The 18,241-nt window shown below is 41.5% G+C and overlaps 1 protein-coding gene and 1 non-coding gene across 2 annotated transcripts in view; both read right to left on the bottom strand.

Moving 5' to 3' along the window:
• The window catches only part of LOC124595212 (potassium voltage-gated channel protein Shaw-like), a 659,419-nt gene that overhangs the window by 448,953 nt on the left and 192,225 nt on the right, over positions 1–18,241 (bottom strand). The gene's annotated exons all lie outside the window — the stretch shown is intronic.
• Trnaa-cgc lies at positions 7,787–7,859 on the bottom strand. Its single transcript has one exon. It is a non-coding gene; the product is annotated as a tRNA-Ala (tRNA).

The raw sequence follows: 18,241 nt of genomic DNA on the forward strand, positions 1-18,241 counted from the left end.
TGTGGTAAGGGGGTCATTCACCTGTGCACCCATGTGACCTGCGGTTCTAATCAAAGACATCATGAAAGTTGCGCACTACGTTAACGCTATTGCGGACCACCAGTATCCCTTCAAACTTGATGTCTTTTTTGACATCGATGGCATCTCCCACCATAGTAGCTACCCGTGTGACAAAGCGGGAATCGTACTACTTTGGTGTGAGGAGCGTGGTGGTGAACTCACGTCGATGTGTTATCCACTATATTCACCTGATACGAAACCTGCGGAACACATACGGGACGCTACTGGGTGCCAACTAAGCGCTCAGAAACAACCTCCCCGCAATCGAGAAATACGTGAATTGTCATTAGACATCTGGTGCCGTCCCATACCCCCAGAAGCTTACACAAGGATTGTCTGATCCATAGCCACAGAATCGCTGCTATATTAAATGTGGACCAACTAGGTATTAAACAGGTGCTCATGATGTTTTGACTCATTAATTTGTTGTGCACTGTTAATACTGCCTAGAGATAAGAAACATATTTCTTTGAGAACTTCCAAATTTTAATTTGGGACCGCAACAGTTACAGCTCCGAAAAATTTCATTCGCACCTTGTCCAGTTCCCCACGATTTGTGACCTTACGATTTAGCAGTCGCAGAGATTTTGTAGGTATTTCCTTTCTTGCATACTTAGTTTCGAATTATTGCTTCCAACTATTCGCCTATCCGAAAGAAAAGTTCGGAGAAAATGCATGCACATGGATCCAGGTAACTACTTAGATCATTGTTGTTGCTTTGGTCTTCAATCCGAGGGCAGGTTTGATGCAGCTATCTATGTTACTCGATCCTCTGCAAGTCTCTTCATCTCCGAATAACTACTTCAACCAACATCCTACTGAACCCTCTTACCTTATACATCTCTTGGTCTCCCTCTACGATCCCCCCCCCCCCCCTCCCACTTCTCTCCAGTACTAAACTGGTGATCCCTTGATGTCTCAGAACGTGGCGAATAAACTGAACCATTCTTTCAGTCTAGCTGTGCCACAGATTTCTTTTCTCCCCAATTCCTTCCACTATCTTCTCATTAGTTATGTGATCTACCCGTCTAATTGTCACCATTCTTCTGTAGCACCATTTCAAATCTTCTGCTGTGTTCTTGTCTAAACTGTTTATTGTCCTTGTTTCACTTCCATACATGGTGACACTCTACACAAATATTTCCAAACTTCCCTGACATCATATTCGATATTAACAAATTTCTCTTGTTCAGAAATGTTTTCTTATCATTGTCCACCTACATTTTATATCCTCTCTACTTCGACCATCAGCGCTTACTTTGCCGCCCAAATCACAAAAATCAACTACTGCTTTTAGTGTCTCGTCTCCTAGCCTAATTCCCTGAGTATCACCTGTTTTAATTCGACTACAGCCTCCTATCCTTGTTTTGCTTTTGTTGATGTTAACCTTATATTTTCCTTTCAAGACATAGTACATTCCGTTCAACTGCTCTTCCAAGTCATTTGCTGCCTCTAATAGAACTACAACGTCTTGGGGAAACCTCACAGTTTTTACTTTTCTCCCGAACTTAAATTACTCTTCCAAATTTTTCTGTGGTTTCCTGTAAAGTTGTTCGGTGTACAGATTGAATAACACTGAACACAGGCTGCAACCCTGTGTCACTCCCTTCTGAACTACTGCTTCCCTTTCATGCCCCACGACACTTATAACTGCCGTCTGGCTTCTGTACAAGTTGTAAATAGCCTTTCACCACCTGTACTGTACTCCTGCTACCTTCAAAATTTCAAAGAATAACGCAGTCAGTATTGTCAATAGCTTCCTATAAGTCTACACATGCTATAAACGTAGGTTTGCCTCATCTTAACTTATATTCTAAGATAGGTCGTAGGATCAGTATTACCGCGCGTGTTCCTACATTTCTCCGGGATCCAAACTGATATTCCCTGAGTTCAGTTTCTACTAGTTCTTCCATTCTCATGTAAAGAATTCGTGTTAGTATAACTCTGTCTTGTTAAACTGATAGTTCGGTAATTTTCACACCTGTCAGCAATTACTTTCATTGGAATTCCAATTTATTCTATAAACTACTTGGAATAAGGTCGGTAATACATTCGAGTACTAGCTGGAGGAAACATATCACATTTCACTTTTTCATTTGTAATCTGGAAATAAAATATGTTCAGTTTCTTAAGTTTACGTTACGTTTACGTTACATTCCCGACTGGTATTACGCAGGAACATTTTCCAGCTTTTCTGTGCCGTTTCTGACATTTACTCTCTATGTTTTCAAACTGCAGTTATTTTCCAGAGATATATTAGAAACATTTCTAGTAGGCAATTGGCATTCCTTACTCACATATCGTATATCCAAAGAGGTGGTAAGGTCGTGCCATTCAGGTCGGACTGGCGTTCCTAATGTTCTTAGAGGAAACTTCAGTTTTGTGCTGTGCCTTCCTGTGTCTCGAAAAATACCGTTCAGGCAACACCGTAAAGGCAATAAAGATATTCACGATAGTGTGCAAGCGCAGGGAACTTTTCCATTATAGTTACCGGTAGATTCGTATCACATCTGACATGCCACAATGTCGTGCAAGTTTTATGGGCCTTACGTGTTTCCTACGACACATATTTACACAGCACAGAGAATATATGATTTCGAAAGCACTCACTAAAGTAAACTCTTGCCGTAGGCTCGTGTATGCTCCACGATTTAAGCATGTGATTTCGCTTGTAGGACAGTACAAAATTAGTTTACCGACGATATTCTTTCGATCTAGAAACATATAAATAGGGAGCGGCACTTCTCCGTCAAACGGAGACTAAAATAATACAATACGAGGTAAAAGCGGAAGGCGTCACAGGGTCACTAAATTTGATAGATGATTGTATAAAGAAAACCCCATTTTTAGATAACATGAGTCACATATGGAAATATATGTTCCTTAAGTGATGACTGGGTGTTGTGTGATGTCCTTAGGTTAGTTAGGTTTAAGTAGTTCTAAGTTCTAGGCGACTGATGACCATAGATGTTAAGTCCCATAGTGCTCAGAGCCATTTGAACCATTTTGTTCCTTAAGTAAAACATGTCGCTTAACTCTATTATAAAACTTGGTATACATGTTCTAACTAAAACATCGGGGTAACAACAGTATATCACTGTCATAAACGATAGCCGAAGAACGGAAAGTGTATGAAAGCTTCCTCGGACATTTCATGTTCATGATTTTATGTACTTAATTTTATCTTCGCTACAGGAAGACCCGTTGCTCATAACGAAATCTGGACGCTCATTTATTTTACTTGCACATTATTCTTGAGTAATAATATGGACTTCCAGGGAATATTCTTTGCTAATGGAAAGTTTTTCCCTACGTGGTCTCATTGCGATTTGAAGTTTACAGCCTGGAATCGTTCATATAAAAAAGCAGAGGTCACTGAGCGAACACTAGACAGAAACGCTATTTGTACTTCGAGGTCACAGCTTCACTATTCTATGAAAAGGGGTACACTAATATGATATTTGAGTTTTAGTTGGCTTCCAACAGAATGAAACATAAGAGCGATAAAACGTAGCTTTTTCAGATTTACGATAAATGGTTTCCACATGAGAGATTGATAAAATAATAAAGGAATACGCCCTCAGCATATTTACCTCAAATATATCATAAATTCCTTGAAGGCATTCCAGGAACGCACGAGTTACGCTCAAATTACATAGACGTTTGTGGCATACTATCGACACAGCATTGTTACACCAAAGTTGCTACGTAAATATCACTTTCGTGCCGGTCGTATGTAAAAGGTGCACGATACGGATATAGTTTTTCTTTGCGCACAGCTACCGAGAAACGCGAAGCAGAACATAATCTGAACTCTGGTGACAGACGATTTCATGTGTGAGCACCGATGGCTGAGAGAAAGGCTACGGTTATTTCTCTCCTGCGCTTTTTATACCATGGTGACTTTTTTCATCCCTATTGCGGTCGGGCTTTACAATTAAATCAATCCTTCTGTTGCTGTTTACGTAATACTTCATTGTTTTCAGGTATAACGTTCCAGACTATGCCAATCGGAGTGAGTCGAAGGTTGGTGCAAGGCACGCAGTGTATGCGTTTCAGCGTATACAAAAATAAATAGATCTGATTAGTTTCGCTTACAATAACTCACCTTGAATAATATTGAGTTGATAATCGATTATATAGGTTTTCTTTTACCGTAAGATGTAGTTCAAGACCGTTTCTTTCTCGGAGGGCGGAGATAAGCCCCACAAGCTGATCGAGACAAGTGTACGAGACCTAAATAACCGTCTGCAAGTGATTATTTTATATGCTCAAAATTAGAACGATTCATAAAGCTGGACCTTATTGGAATTACAATTAATTGTTATACAAATGCTGTGATACAGTAATTGCATTTTTTTCTAGTTTCAAGTTGCTAATGTCAGATAACCTAATACTGTCCACCTAATAGTCCGTGGTGTAGTACCATGTAACCATCGTCACTAAAACGAGAATCGAAGCAGACTTATTGATGCTAGTTAATGTTCCGATACTGTAATCTCCCATCTGTACATTTACGTATAGGGCTATTCACAAGTACCTCCAGGATTTCAGAACACGACTGCACGAGATCTACTACACTTTTAAAAAACACATTTTTTCAAGTTTCCAGTTCACGCCAGTATGGCTAAATATGGGTACCGTTTGCGACACGGCAAATGGCAATACCAGCGTAACAGTTTGTACATTCATTGAAACCGCCGGGAAGGAGCAATGACAGAAGTCCACTTTGTAAATCAATTCACTGAGATGCCTGTCAGCAGACGCAAACTAATTCGATGAGACAATGTGAAGTAGATGTTTGCCTGTATGTGACATCCCAGCAGCTAGTGGTACGCTTTACTTCACTTACATGACGTTTATTATAAATCGAAACTTGGAGAGGCGCTCTGTCAACTAACAGGTGTCATTTCTCTGTTTATCTGCTGGTTTCCAGCAAGTCATCCACTGGAAACCCTGGAGATACTAATGTATATGTATAGTCAAGCGTCTGGCTTTAAGAAGGAACTACTGTTTCTATAATGATAAATAAATCGTTTCTGTACTGCGCATCTTTACGGTACGCTTGTACTGGCGCTTGTAGGATTTTATGCCGGGTGAGCTACATTAGAAATATCATTCGAAAACGCTGGTGCAGAAAACTCTGTGAGCTGTATGTAACGCTAGAAATCTTTGTACGGTTGGAGCACAGCTTTGAGTTGTAGTGGACTGTGGGAAAAACGGAACAGAAGACAGCCGAAGCATTTGAGATGTGGTGCTACAGACTAATGTTGAAAATTTGGCGGACTGATAAGGAAAGGAATGAAGAGGTTCTCCGAAGAATCGGAGAGGAAAGGAATATGTGGAAAACATTGACGAGAAGAAGGGACAAGATGGTAGGACGTCTGTTAAGATATTAGGGAATGACAAACGCGATACTAGAGGGAGCTGTAGAGAGCAAAAACTGTAGAGCAAGACAGAGATTGGAATACATCCAGCAATTATTTAAGGACGTAGTTTTCAAATGCTAGTCTGATGCGAAGAGGTTGGCACAGGAGAGGAATTCGCGTCGGGTACCAAACAAGTCAGAAGATTGATGACTCAAAAAGAAATTTAGGCGACGGATTTCCGCCGCAGCTGAATGTGTGGTAATGGAACACGATCGTTCGTGTTTGGGGCCTGGTCGTATTCACGTCATTCACCATTCAAACCTGCTAGTGCCGTCGAGTTCCATGTGCTGACGATCACTTTGTTATTCCTAGCTGGTCACTAACGTTTATCCAACCACACTTTTTTTCAAATTTTCTTAACCGAACAAGGAGGCGTTAGATATACTTGGCAATCAGCATGGCCACATAGAAAAAGTGAGGGAGGAATTCGTGTGCATGACGACACCAGACATAAAATCCATGTTATTAAACTTGGATGACACACACCCAAGCAACATAGACGCTTGATGGCACTTCTTTAATATTTTTATGGAACGTAATTCTTCAGGCCAAAGGAACATGTGGACTGCTTCTCGTTTTTGCGCTGAGATTTGAGCTGATGATAATTTCATAGCACATAACTCGTGCTAAAGCAGTTGTGATCGACATGATCAGTGCTACATTTTAATGAATTCTTTTGTATTGTGACCACGTAAGTCGTGTATTAAGCGTAATAAATATGGCTCTAGAGTGATGACTAGCCCGACTTTCTGTGACTAAACATACCTCACCACGTTGAGAATATCGACTGTGCACATATTTATACTCTCGTCTGACCTTCCACCGGATACACGAGGGATAAGAATGGAACAACATCAATCGGCACTTAGATCTGGGCAAGAAACCACGTGACTCATTACTAGTACACTCAATGCATACTACAGTTGTTATTCCATCTATGATAATTTAAAGTAAAGCATTTAGTCCCACCAATTGGATGCTAGCCAAAAGATGGCAAGTCAGGCGGTGGCATTGCTACAATTTAGCTTCGAGCCCATCATAGGAAATGATCACAAAACCACAATTTTAGTAGGTAGTACAACCATGAGGTGAGAATCAGAATTCGGATGCTTAGGGTGCAACGTCAGCTGTAACCAAGGAAACGATAGGCATTACAAAGTTCATAAAAGTCAAAGGATTACTGAATATCATCTTCAGACAATTTGTTGTTCAGCAGTACACCTGACTCAAACTACACAATACTCTGTCCAAAGCTACCGCCTTGTATTACCGCAAACGTAGACACTACGTAGAGATGACGAACGGGGGCTAAAGATATAGGGTTCACGGGAAGAACTGCTGGAGTGACACCATTGAACGGGAAAAGATCTGAAGAAATGAATTCTGAGTACAGAACTACATAACGTCTTGTAAAGACCAAACACTACGGATGAAGACCAGGTGGACCCCTCATAAAAGTCTCAAATTCCCGTATGGGGGTAGAATAGATGCAGGAAAATAAGCAAGGACATAGACTGAGACCGTAGTAGGGCACAAGGCCCAATAGTGGGTAGGAAGAAGAAGAAGAAGGGGAAGAAGGAGAAGAAGAAAAGAAGCAAGGGACGGTGCATCTTCAAGGTATCTATAGTATTTTATTTCCAAGAGCACTATCACTTCTACTCCAATAGTTGCTCAAAGTCATCAGTCATGACGTCCTGGCAGAATACCTTCGGGTATGTTACCACAACTTTAAGGTGGTTCAGCAACTTTAACGTATTAAGAGCTACTTTCTGTCACCTTTTATTTACCTCGAATAACTAGATAATCTTAAATAAAACATCCGGAAAATCTGTAATTGATGAAGAAACCATCATTTCTGAAACATTTGTTTGATAATGTATTTTTGAATGAAGATATTTGAGGATGTGACTTTTTTTTACAATTAGTGAATAACTAATTTCACCTCTTTAAACGTTATGAAGCTTCCATGAGATAATGAACAGAGACATCGAATATTTGTGATGGATAGACGAAGGTTGTTACGATTATAGTGAGACATTTTTGCAAAAACACTTCTGAAAATTTCTGAGTGATAAGGGATTTTAACTAAGCAAAATGGGTTGCTCTTTATGTCAACTTTAAGTGGTGGTGGCGGTGGTTAGTGTTTAACGTCCCGTCGACAACGAGGTCATTAGAGACGGAGCGCAAGCTCGGGTTAGGGAAGGATTGGGAAGGAAATCGGCCGTGCCCTTTGAAAGGAACCATCCCGGCATTTGCCTGAAACGATTTCGGGAAATCACGGAAAACCTAAATCTGGATGGCCGGAGACGGGATTGAACCGTCGTCCTCCCGAATGCGAGTCCAGTGCGCTAACCACTGCGCCACCTCGCTCGGTCAACTTTAAGTGTTGTAATGATTTTTTTAAAGTAATATTCAAGAACTGGTCAGACTGGAGTCTGAAATTGTTAGGCACGTACTGTAATCTGTGATGATGATGAAGTCCCATAATCCTTGACCGTATGGGAACGATGCGGGAGACCCGCACCACCGTACTAGGCAAAGTCCTAGTGGAGGTGGTTTGCCATTGCCTTCCTCCGACCGTAATGGGAATGAATGATAATGTTAAAGACGACACAACAGCCCCCAGACATCTCGAGGCGGATGAAAATCCCTGACTCTGCCGGGACCCCGTGCTCTGGAAGCGAGAACGCTACCGCGAGAGCACGAGCTGCGGACCAGTGCAGTTCTAAATATTGAGTACATGTCGTTGCAAAAATTTCACTGGTCTTCTTAATTAAGTCTGATTTTATAAAACTGGCATTAAATCAGCAGTGTGTAATTTGAAAAGAATTAACATTAGTTGTCTCAAGAGCTACCTTCCATCTACATCTCAACTGTAAACCAATTTACGAACGTTGCTTCACACACACTTGTGACAATAGTCGTAATAAACGCTGCGGCTGATCTTCTGTCGAGGAGCTCTCATTGTTCTCGGCTTAGCTATGACTGTCACCAAACGGCACACTAGAATCTGAGAGCACGCGATAACGTCACAGTCTCAAGGATTTGCCACGTGATAGGGGCATTAATATAACCCACCTAAAATTATAGCCTCTATTAAACAGCTATCAAAATCTGACTAATCAGAAGAAATTCAAGGGCGACAGCAGTTATACAATTTCAAAATCCGTAGCTTCCAAAGAGCATCCAGCGCTTTTTGAGAATAAATATCACTTCCGTGTAATCAAATTAAATCGATAAAGGAACAAAAATTGCTCAGAATGAACATCTACGTACCTCATACGATATTAAAGTCACTTCAGTAAACGCTGCCTCCCAAAAGTTGCAAATTAAAGCTACTTAACGCCTAGCCAGATTTAATTGAGATTGCCTTTGAATAATTATGTCAATAAGTGGCAGCAGGATACTCAGCTGCCCTTACCGATGTCATTTTATGCAATCCGCAGAGTTATATCTGCCCTCTAAAAATCACGCACGAGGTTATCGTAGTTTCTCGATTGCTACTATCCGACTATTAGTCTTACAGAGAAAACGATCAGCACCTCTTTTTAGGTAATGTAGTGTATTTAAATTTTGTGCAGGGCTACCTTTTCGCTAGATGCCGAAGTTTTCGAGTTATTCAAGAAAAACTTACAAAAAAGACCCTCAAACATACCTCCATTCCCACAGTGTCCCCACCCGTCACGATTTCTGGTATATTGCTTATGGCACTCATCCACCGCTTTAAGAATAATGAAAATGTGTGACTGCACGAATTATTTCCCGAATTCGACCTTTTCTGATCTTCATTGACTGGTCTCATTATGCCACTGGCTTTTTCGCGCGCTTACAAATTCTAAAACTGACGCTTGTGTGAATTTCACCTAACACTTTTTGTATTTCAACAGCACAAAATAAACAATTGTGTCGTTATATTTACCAGCCCTTCTGACTATGAAATTACTGTACTTCTAAGGGTTGAGTCTGGATCGGTCTGCCAATGTTATCAGTTTCTTTTCATTATCCTCGCGGGTTCTCTTGAATTAACGCTGGTGGCGTAATAGCTCAATCAATAGAGACCAAAACGGATCGAATATCGCTAACGTTTCGTGTAGTGGGAAATTTTTGTATAGTGGTAACAGGGAGTGTCACGAACAATATGCTAGAACTCCTGACTGATGAGGGATGAGTATGGGTTGGAGCTGCGTGTGAGGGTCACTCTTGTGCGTTTTTCTTGAATAACTCGAAGACCATGGTCTCCATCAAAAATGTATCCCAGTACAAACTTTAACTACATTAAACTTCCAACAAACAGGTTCCGCTCATTTTTTCTGCGGGACTAACAGTTTGCGCGTAGCGACCAAGAGAATATGAGAAACTCGCGCGTGGTGTTTGAAGGTCAGGTATAACATTGCGAGTTGCGTGAAACGACATCGGTAGGGGCAGCTGAATCATCCTGTATAACGCCATATGTGTGCCTTACTATCATACAGTGACGTACATTACTCAAAGGCACTTTAAAGTAAATCCGCCTAGGCGCTGAGGAGTTTGTAGTACTGGAGATAATACAGAACAGAACGGACAAAGCAATATAATTTTATCCAATCTGCAGCCAGCTTCGAAGGGAATTATTTGATTCCCGCAGCATTATCGCCGTCCTGTCGGTTGCTCGCTGTCATTGACTGACTGTTGTCATTCCATGGGTCGTATTGCTGGCAAGGCAGCTCACTCAGTTAAAGTATCCCATAACATTTCCAAATTAATTAATACACGGAAAGTACCCTGAGCTGGTAGTTTTTGAACCCTCAGCAGATGTTGTATTCGACAGTTTGGGCGCTACACTCGTGCGCATGTACCCGACATCAATATGGGATCTGATTACCATGCACACGTACACAGGCCGCACAACGGGTTGTCATACTATGGATCAGGTGGTGGAGTAGCTGGTGGGGTATAGCCTCAAATTCTTGCACCAGTGCCTGTCGGAGCTCCTGAAGTGTCCTAAGGGTTTGAAGACGTGCAGCGATATGTCGATCGAGAGCATCCCAGACGTGCTCGATAGGGTTCAGGTCTGGAGAACAGGCAGGCCACTCCATTCGCCTGATATCTTCTGTTTCAAGGTACTCCTCCACGACGGCGGCTCGGTGGGACCGTGCGTTATCATACATCAGGAGGAAGGTGGGGCCCACTGCACCCCTGAAAAGGCGGACATACTGGTGCAAAATGACGTCTCGATACACCTAACATGATGCAGTTCCTCTGTCAAGGACATGCAGGGGTGTACCAGCACCAATCATAATCCCACTCTTCACCATCCAACCACGACCTCCATACAGGTCTCTTGCCAGGACATTGAGAAGTAGGTATCTGGTTCCTGGTTCATGCCAGATGAAAATCCGGTGAGAATCACTGTTCAGACTATACCTGGACTCGTCCGTGAACATAACCTGGCACCAGTGTTCCATTGACCATGTACTGTGTTCTTGACACCAGGCTTTAAGGGCTTTCCTGTGACCAGGGGTCAGTGGAATGCACCTTTCAGGTCTCTGGGCGAATAAACCATGTCTGTTCAGTCGTCTGTAGACCGTGTGTCTGGAGACAAGTGTTCCAGTGGCTGCAGTAAGGTCCCGAGCAAGACTACCGGCAGTACTCTGTGGCTGTCTGCGGGCACTGATGGTGAGATATCGGTCTTCTTGTGGTGTTGTACACTGTGGACGTACCGCACTGTAGCGCCTGGACACGTTTCCTGTCTGCTGGAATCGTTGTCATAATCTTGAGATCACACTTTGTGGCACACGGAGGGCTCGTGCTACGACTTGCTGTGTATGACCAGCCTCCAGTCGCCCTAGTATTCTACCCTCATAACGTCATCAGTATCTGTTCTTTGAGCCATTGTCAACATACAGTCACCATTAGCACCTCTGAAAACGTCTGCACACTTACTCGCTGCACCGTACTGTGACATGCACCAACAGACCTCTGCATACGTGGACTCCTGCCAGCGCCACCGTGAGACGACCGCAGGTCATGCACCGCATTGCCATACCCAAGGTGATTTAAACCCGCTAACCGCCCATCACAGCGTTGTTTCACCATGTATCAGCATTATCGTTAATTTATGACCATGAGTGTAGATCGCGAGGTCAGCTATCAAAATAAATCAAGACGACAGCAGTAGCCGATACGTCACAACCTGTCAGTTAATATGAAGCAACGACAACTTATGCAGCTAGAACTCAACAAGTAATGCTTAACGTACAATACAGCAAACGGTAATTAACTTACAGGAGTATTAAATAATGTGAAATGTTTGTTGATATTTCGGCAGTTACTGCGTGACGCGGGTAAAGCGAGAGAAAACTATCAATTTCCCGTAACGTCCTCGTGTGTGCGCTACACGCTTCACTGAACCATATGACAAGCAAGAATACACACTCTGATACCAGGTTGCGACCAACGCTCAGTTGTTTAACGCAACAGCCTGTACTGTTTCCCCACCTGGAAGAGCTATATTTCGCCGCCGAGATAGCGCGGTTCAGAAAAGACCGCCAATGGAACAGCTCGGTCACGAAACGCGCTTTCATGCTGACGTGAAACGCCTGTGGTGTGGGCGAAAACACGCAAAGCTAACTTGTTGCCCTACTAGAGTGGTATAGTACCTAGCAGTTAGTTAATGATCTCATAGTTCTCCACCGTGTATATTTGAATTAATAGAGGCCGCAGATTCAAGGATTAAAGGCTGAATTACAAAAAGGAGAGGGTATCTTCCTCGTAACGTGTGAACTGATTTACCGACGTGAGGCACGAAGCGGACGAACATCTGAATATAATTAGCATGCGAGCGACAGAAACTTGTCTCTTTGTTGAATTCGGCAACAGTAATACCTCACCTCTGCAGTGCTAATATAACACAGGAGAGTCATCTTGAGGGAAACAACTCGGCTGTTGAAATCCATCTTTATTAATCATAATAAACATAACCATCAAGTTCCAGCCTGTAGGGTCTTTTCGTATTTTTTTCGTCAGATGAGTGCGTAAGGTAAAAATGAACCATATTTAATACTGGTTTCGCATGTGGTGAAATCACAACGAAGGGAGAAAGAAAAATAACTAGGAGAAGTGTATCAGGAGTAAAAAAAAAAAAAAAGAAAAAACACACAACTGTTTGTAAACATCTGCCTATGGGATTTCTGAAACCCGCTCTCCTGATTCCGTTTATGAATGGCTTTGACTAAATTTTTGGCTAATATGGAACTTGTGCATAAAGAATTTAATGAGTAGGCCGTAAAAAAAATCTGTCGTGAAGCGTATAGCCTCTTCGGCAAAACATTTATGCTAGTTTGTGGTGTACGTAAGTCGTTCGTTTGATAGACAGGATCGTTCAAGCTCATAATGTTCGCACGTACAAAATTTACATATTAAAAAAGAGTTTCTGCTTTAAAAGTGTAAGGCTACTCATCGTTACTGTGTTTGCTGCTGTTTGCTTCCTTAAGCTACTTCGCGCCCTTAGTAGTTGCTGTTTATTTAATGTTCATTTGATAAATCCGATTAATTTTTACGGGGAAAGATAGGCACATTTCCGTACTATCAACCGAAAACCGTTTGAAGGCGATATTCTACCGTTCTACAGTCTAAATTTTTGTAATGATCGCCACTGGTGCTAAGTGCAAAGTTCCGACATTTATTTCTACGTGTTGTAGGAAAACAGCATCATCATTATCGTCATCATCTACATCAGTGTTTGGGACTTTTGGTCCGTTCTGTTTCCTTCAAAACTAATCAAGCTGTCTCTTCATTGGTCTTTCCTCAAAATCTTTTGCCTCCTGATTTATACTGTTCTATTGCGTTAGTGATTCCTGCATGTTGCATATTGTTTATGTGTTCATTACACCTTATGTGATATTGCTTATGTGTTCATTACACCTTATGTGATATTGTTTCATTGTGTCAACTATGTTTGGTACAATAATATACAGCCTACAATTGCAGGTTACCTTTATCGTTTACCTAGGTTTCAACGTTAGTAATAACGTCTTCTTCAGAACCTGCAAAAAGTTAATATTATAATCTGCTAGTAAATTATATTAGATATGGTCATCCTACAGGATGCAACGTGTAGTACTTACATAAAATATTATTTAAATGTTTGCCTAAAACAAGCCATGTCCTAAGTCAACTTTATAAAACTTGATGCATCACCATAAGGTTTTGTCACTTCTATTAAACAAGCTGTAGCAAAATCACTTTAAGCCCGTTGTATGGGCCTCATCGTGTGACTAGAGACTGCGGACCGCGAGGGCTCTGCGGTCTGCCTCACAGAGAGCGGCGCGCATGCGCGATACGTATAGAATCAAACTCTTATTACGCACGCGTCAGATAACATTTTTGCTATGAATTAATTTTATACTTTACTATTGTAAGTTAATTACAGTATCCAGCATGATTATGTTTTACATTCTACTACAGAGCCTTATAAACTGACCAACAAATCTCGTATGAACATCTGTAGGAAACGTTCTATTATTACAGGAACTGTAATGGTCACATGCATTATGAATTATTGTAAACCTAATATAGGCTGGAAACCTTCGAAGTATGCCCTATTTTTAGATACAGTTGATCGTTCAATAAATTGCCTCTATCTGTAATTTGGTGTGCATAAATTTGTAGTTCCTCAAGCGTGTCGAGTCTATAGCCCTTAACTTCAAGATGTAGTAGCTCTATGTCACGTAAAGGTTTAGGTGTATGAGCTATTTGCACCAGAGGCTCCGCAAAGGCTGACCCCCGTGTTCCTACGCCATTTATTGGAAGATGTTCTTTAAACCTTACTACTATAGCTCTGCCTGTCTGACCTATGTAATAACATGGGCAATCATCACACATAATCTTATATACGCCTGGTTTCGCTGACTTATCACAGTCTTTCGCAAGGGTATGAACAAAATTTCGCTTTAAACTATTACTCGTGGAGAAGGAAATTTTAAAACCTGAATTTTTCAATAGGTGCCGTATCTTGTAGGAGACATTACCTATATACGGAACCGACAACCATTTCTTGGTCTGATCTTGGGTTTGAGCATTTGTGTTTACTAAAGTCGTTGTCCTTTTTCGCGTTTTCTTATGATATAATTGCCTCACTGTCTTTGGATCAAAGTCATTATTCTGTGCAATACTCCCGAGAATTTGTAATTCTTTTTCGAGGTTGACATCTGACAACTGGATAGAAATCGCCCGATGGCTACTAGAATAGATAAACGCCATTTTATGCGCTTGGGGGTGGGTTGAATCGGCCGGGCTGATGTCTGAATAAATTGCCTTCCGGAATATCTTGAACTCTATTTTAGCATCTTTAATAGTCAAAGTTAAATCAAGATTATTTAGTGATCTATCAACTGATTCCAATTATTGTGGGAATTTTATTTTTTCATGTAGACTGTCAAACATTGCGAAAATTTGCTTTATTCCTTCTGGGGAGTTATTAACCAATAGAAGAACGTCATCCACGTATCTCGCATAAAAGATGATGTTGTTCACGAATTCCGGGTAATTTCGGAAAAAACACAATTCCAGAGAATTTATAAAAATTTTAGACATCATACACGGAAGTGGACTCCCCATAGCTAGGCCACATGCCTGTGAATATAATTTTTTATTGATTGAAAAATAATTGTATTTAAGAGTCGATCTAAGAAGTAACATTAGCTCATCAATTTCTATAGTGGATAATTTTTTGTGGTACCTTAAGTATTGTTCTATGGTATTCAAGGTCTGATCCACTGGTACATTTGTGTACAAGCTAATTATGTCAAATGACACCAATATGGCGTTTTCGGAACATGTTACGGTTTTAAGTCTGTTGGATAGGCCCTCTGAATTTTTAATCGAAAACTTATTTTGAAACACGAAATATTCTTTAATTTTATAGTGTAAGTGTCTCGCTAATTTATGATAAGCACTATTGGTGCTATTCACAACAGGGCGGATCGGATGGGAAATTCTGTGGAGCTTAAATTGACTCCTTAACGTCGGGGGCTGCATAAAAATGTTAAAAACTGTATTTGGCCTTTTCAATTCAACCTAACGTCGTTTGTCTTATTATCCATTAATTTATATTCAGCGACGTATTTGAGGAAGTTCTTTTCACATGCTGCTGTTCTTTTTCCGTTTCTGTTTCTGGGCTTGCAGCATTCACATTCAAGTGAAGTACAAGCATAGCTATAATCTTATAGAACGTCAGTGGAGTGTCGGTCAACTTCCTTTTCCAGCGTTATATCTATAGTTCCACAGAAATAGTTAATCGGGTCTATTTCGCTATTTGCCTCACATGTAGTGTAGCACTCTTTATATTTAAATTAGCGAAATGTCATAATGAAATACTTCTTAATGATAGCACTAAAAACGTCAGTTTTGGGGCGATATTACTAGCTCTAAATGTTCATACTGAAATAAATTGTCAGTGAAATAGTTTCCAATTTCTGTTAGCGAATATTCTTCGAAACTCAACGACAAAGCCTTGAACAAATCTTATCATGGAATTTAGTTATAAGGAAAGCAAGCTCATTTTAGAGACTCTGTAAGCCTGAGAGATGTCGTCCGACAGCCATGTGATCCTCCTCACGAGGTGTCGTGTGGATGCGGTACGGAGGGGCTTGTGGACTCCTTAGCGTAAAGCCGCTATTTATCATTCCGCACCTCCTCAACTGGCACCACGAGGCTGAATGCAACCCATACCAACCCTCCCATCAAACAATAAGGAAAAAACTCATTGAACCCAGTTCCTCCGCATTAGTCACCCACGCTAATCACTAAGCTACGGAGTAGGACAAATATAATGAAAGATCAGTCATATTGAGAACGTCATATACTGTTTACTATGGACTACAATCTACTGAGAAACAATAGCAGAGTGACGCCTAATTACTATTCTCTAATTTTGTGTGTAGCTTTACGAACTGTTCATTAATGAGTTCAAAAGAAAACTGCAGAAACTATCTTGGACGCTCTGTGTATGTGAAAGAAATCAGGCCATACAAGATGACACCAAAACCCGTCCATGAACCTGCCATGATATCTTCTAACATTACAGTCATCTGTGCCGTATATGCACATTACTTCTTATTACTTTAAACCACCTCACTCATTTTAGATAAAATAATTTTGGATGTTGGGTCTTGTCATGTAAACTACTAAAACAACTAAACTGCTGACGTTTCGACTGCCTTGTTGCGATCCAAAATCGCACTGGCCGTGGAAGTCTGCGAAGTTACATCACCTCACTCTTGTTCTCAACATATATATTTAAATAGTTCTAGAAAAAGCTTCGCCACAGCCTAGGGCTTTCCTTCCTGAATAATTTTTGCAGTGCATCGGAGAGTCGCCGACATGAAACTTTCTGTCAGATTGTGCCTTTTCTCGATAGAATCCTTTCTTCCAAGAGAACTAGTCCCAATAGACATGCAAGATACCGTCGGTGAAGTTTAGAAAGTGAGCGAAGTAGTACTGGTGTAGGTAAAGCTATGAGGGCGGGTCGAGATTCATGCTGGGTATCTCCGTCGATAGAGCATTTCTTCGCGTAAAGGTTAAAAGTTTGGGTCCCGGTTTTGGGTCCCGGTCCGGAACAGTTTTAATTTGTCAAGACTAGCAATTTTTTATTACCTGCACAATTACTTTTAAACTGCGTGATGTTTGTATCTGAATTTTTTCTGTGAATTTTTTGAGGAGACAGTTTCGATTTGTGTTCTTACTCATATACAGGGTGTTACAAAAAGGTACGGCCAAACTTTCAGGAAACATTCCTCACACACAAAGAAAGAAAATGTGTTATGTGGACATGTGTCCGGAAACGCTTACTTTCCATGTTAGAGCTCATTTTATTACTTCTCTTCAAATCACATTAATCATGGAATGGAAATACACAGCAACAGAACATACCAGCGTGACTTCAAACACTTTGTTGCAGGAAATGTTCAAAATGTCCTCCGTTAGCGAGGGTACATGCATCCACCCTCCGTCGCATGGAATCCCTGATGCGCTGATGCAGCCCTGGAGAATGGCGTATTGCATCACAGCCGTCCACAATACGAGCACGAAGAGTCTCTACATTTGGTACCGGGGTTGCGTAGACAAGAGCTTTCAAACGCCCCCATAAATGAAAGTCAAGAGGGTTGAGGTCAGGAGAGCGTGGAGGCCATGGTATTGGTCCGCCTCTACCAATCCATCGGTCACCGAATCTGTTGTTGAGAAGCGTACGAACACTCCATCGTGCATGAACCACATGTTGTGTCGTACTTGTAAAGGCACATGTTCTAGCAGCACGGGTAAAGTATCCCGTACGAAATCATGATAACGCGCTCCATTGAGCGTAGGTGGAAGAAACTAAAATGAGCTCTAACATGGAAATCAAGCGTTTCCGGACACATGTCCACATAACATCTTTTCGTTATGTCTGAGGAATGTTTCCTGAAAGTTGGGCCGTACCTTTTTGTAAAACCCTGTATAGAACCGGAACAGTCGATATGATTCTTTTCATGTCAGGTCCCTCTAGAGGCGTCCACGGGAATCCACGTCACTGCGCAAAGTTAGGAGTAAAACCCAAGCGTCACCTGAGGGGAAACCCCTGCGGGTGGTCGCAATATCTCAGTCACGCACAATTTCGCCATGGCGCACCACGCACCACAGTGCACTGCACCGGCTGCGCCTATCTTTACCGGGGTAGGCCGACCCGCGACGCTTTTCCAGGCGGGCGGGCACCACGCAGTATTGGCTGAGGCAAG

Source organism: Schistocerca americana, chromosome 2 (assembly GCF_021461395.2).
Source record: "Schistocerca americana isolate TAMUIC-IGC-003095 chromosome 2, iqSchAmer2.1, whole genome shotgun sequence".
Taxonomy (NCBI): domain Eukaryota; kingdom Metazoa; phylum Arthropoda; class Insecta; order Orthoptera; family Acrididae; genus Schistocerca; species Schistocerca americana.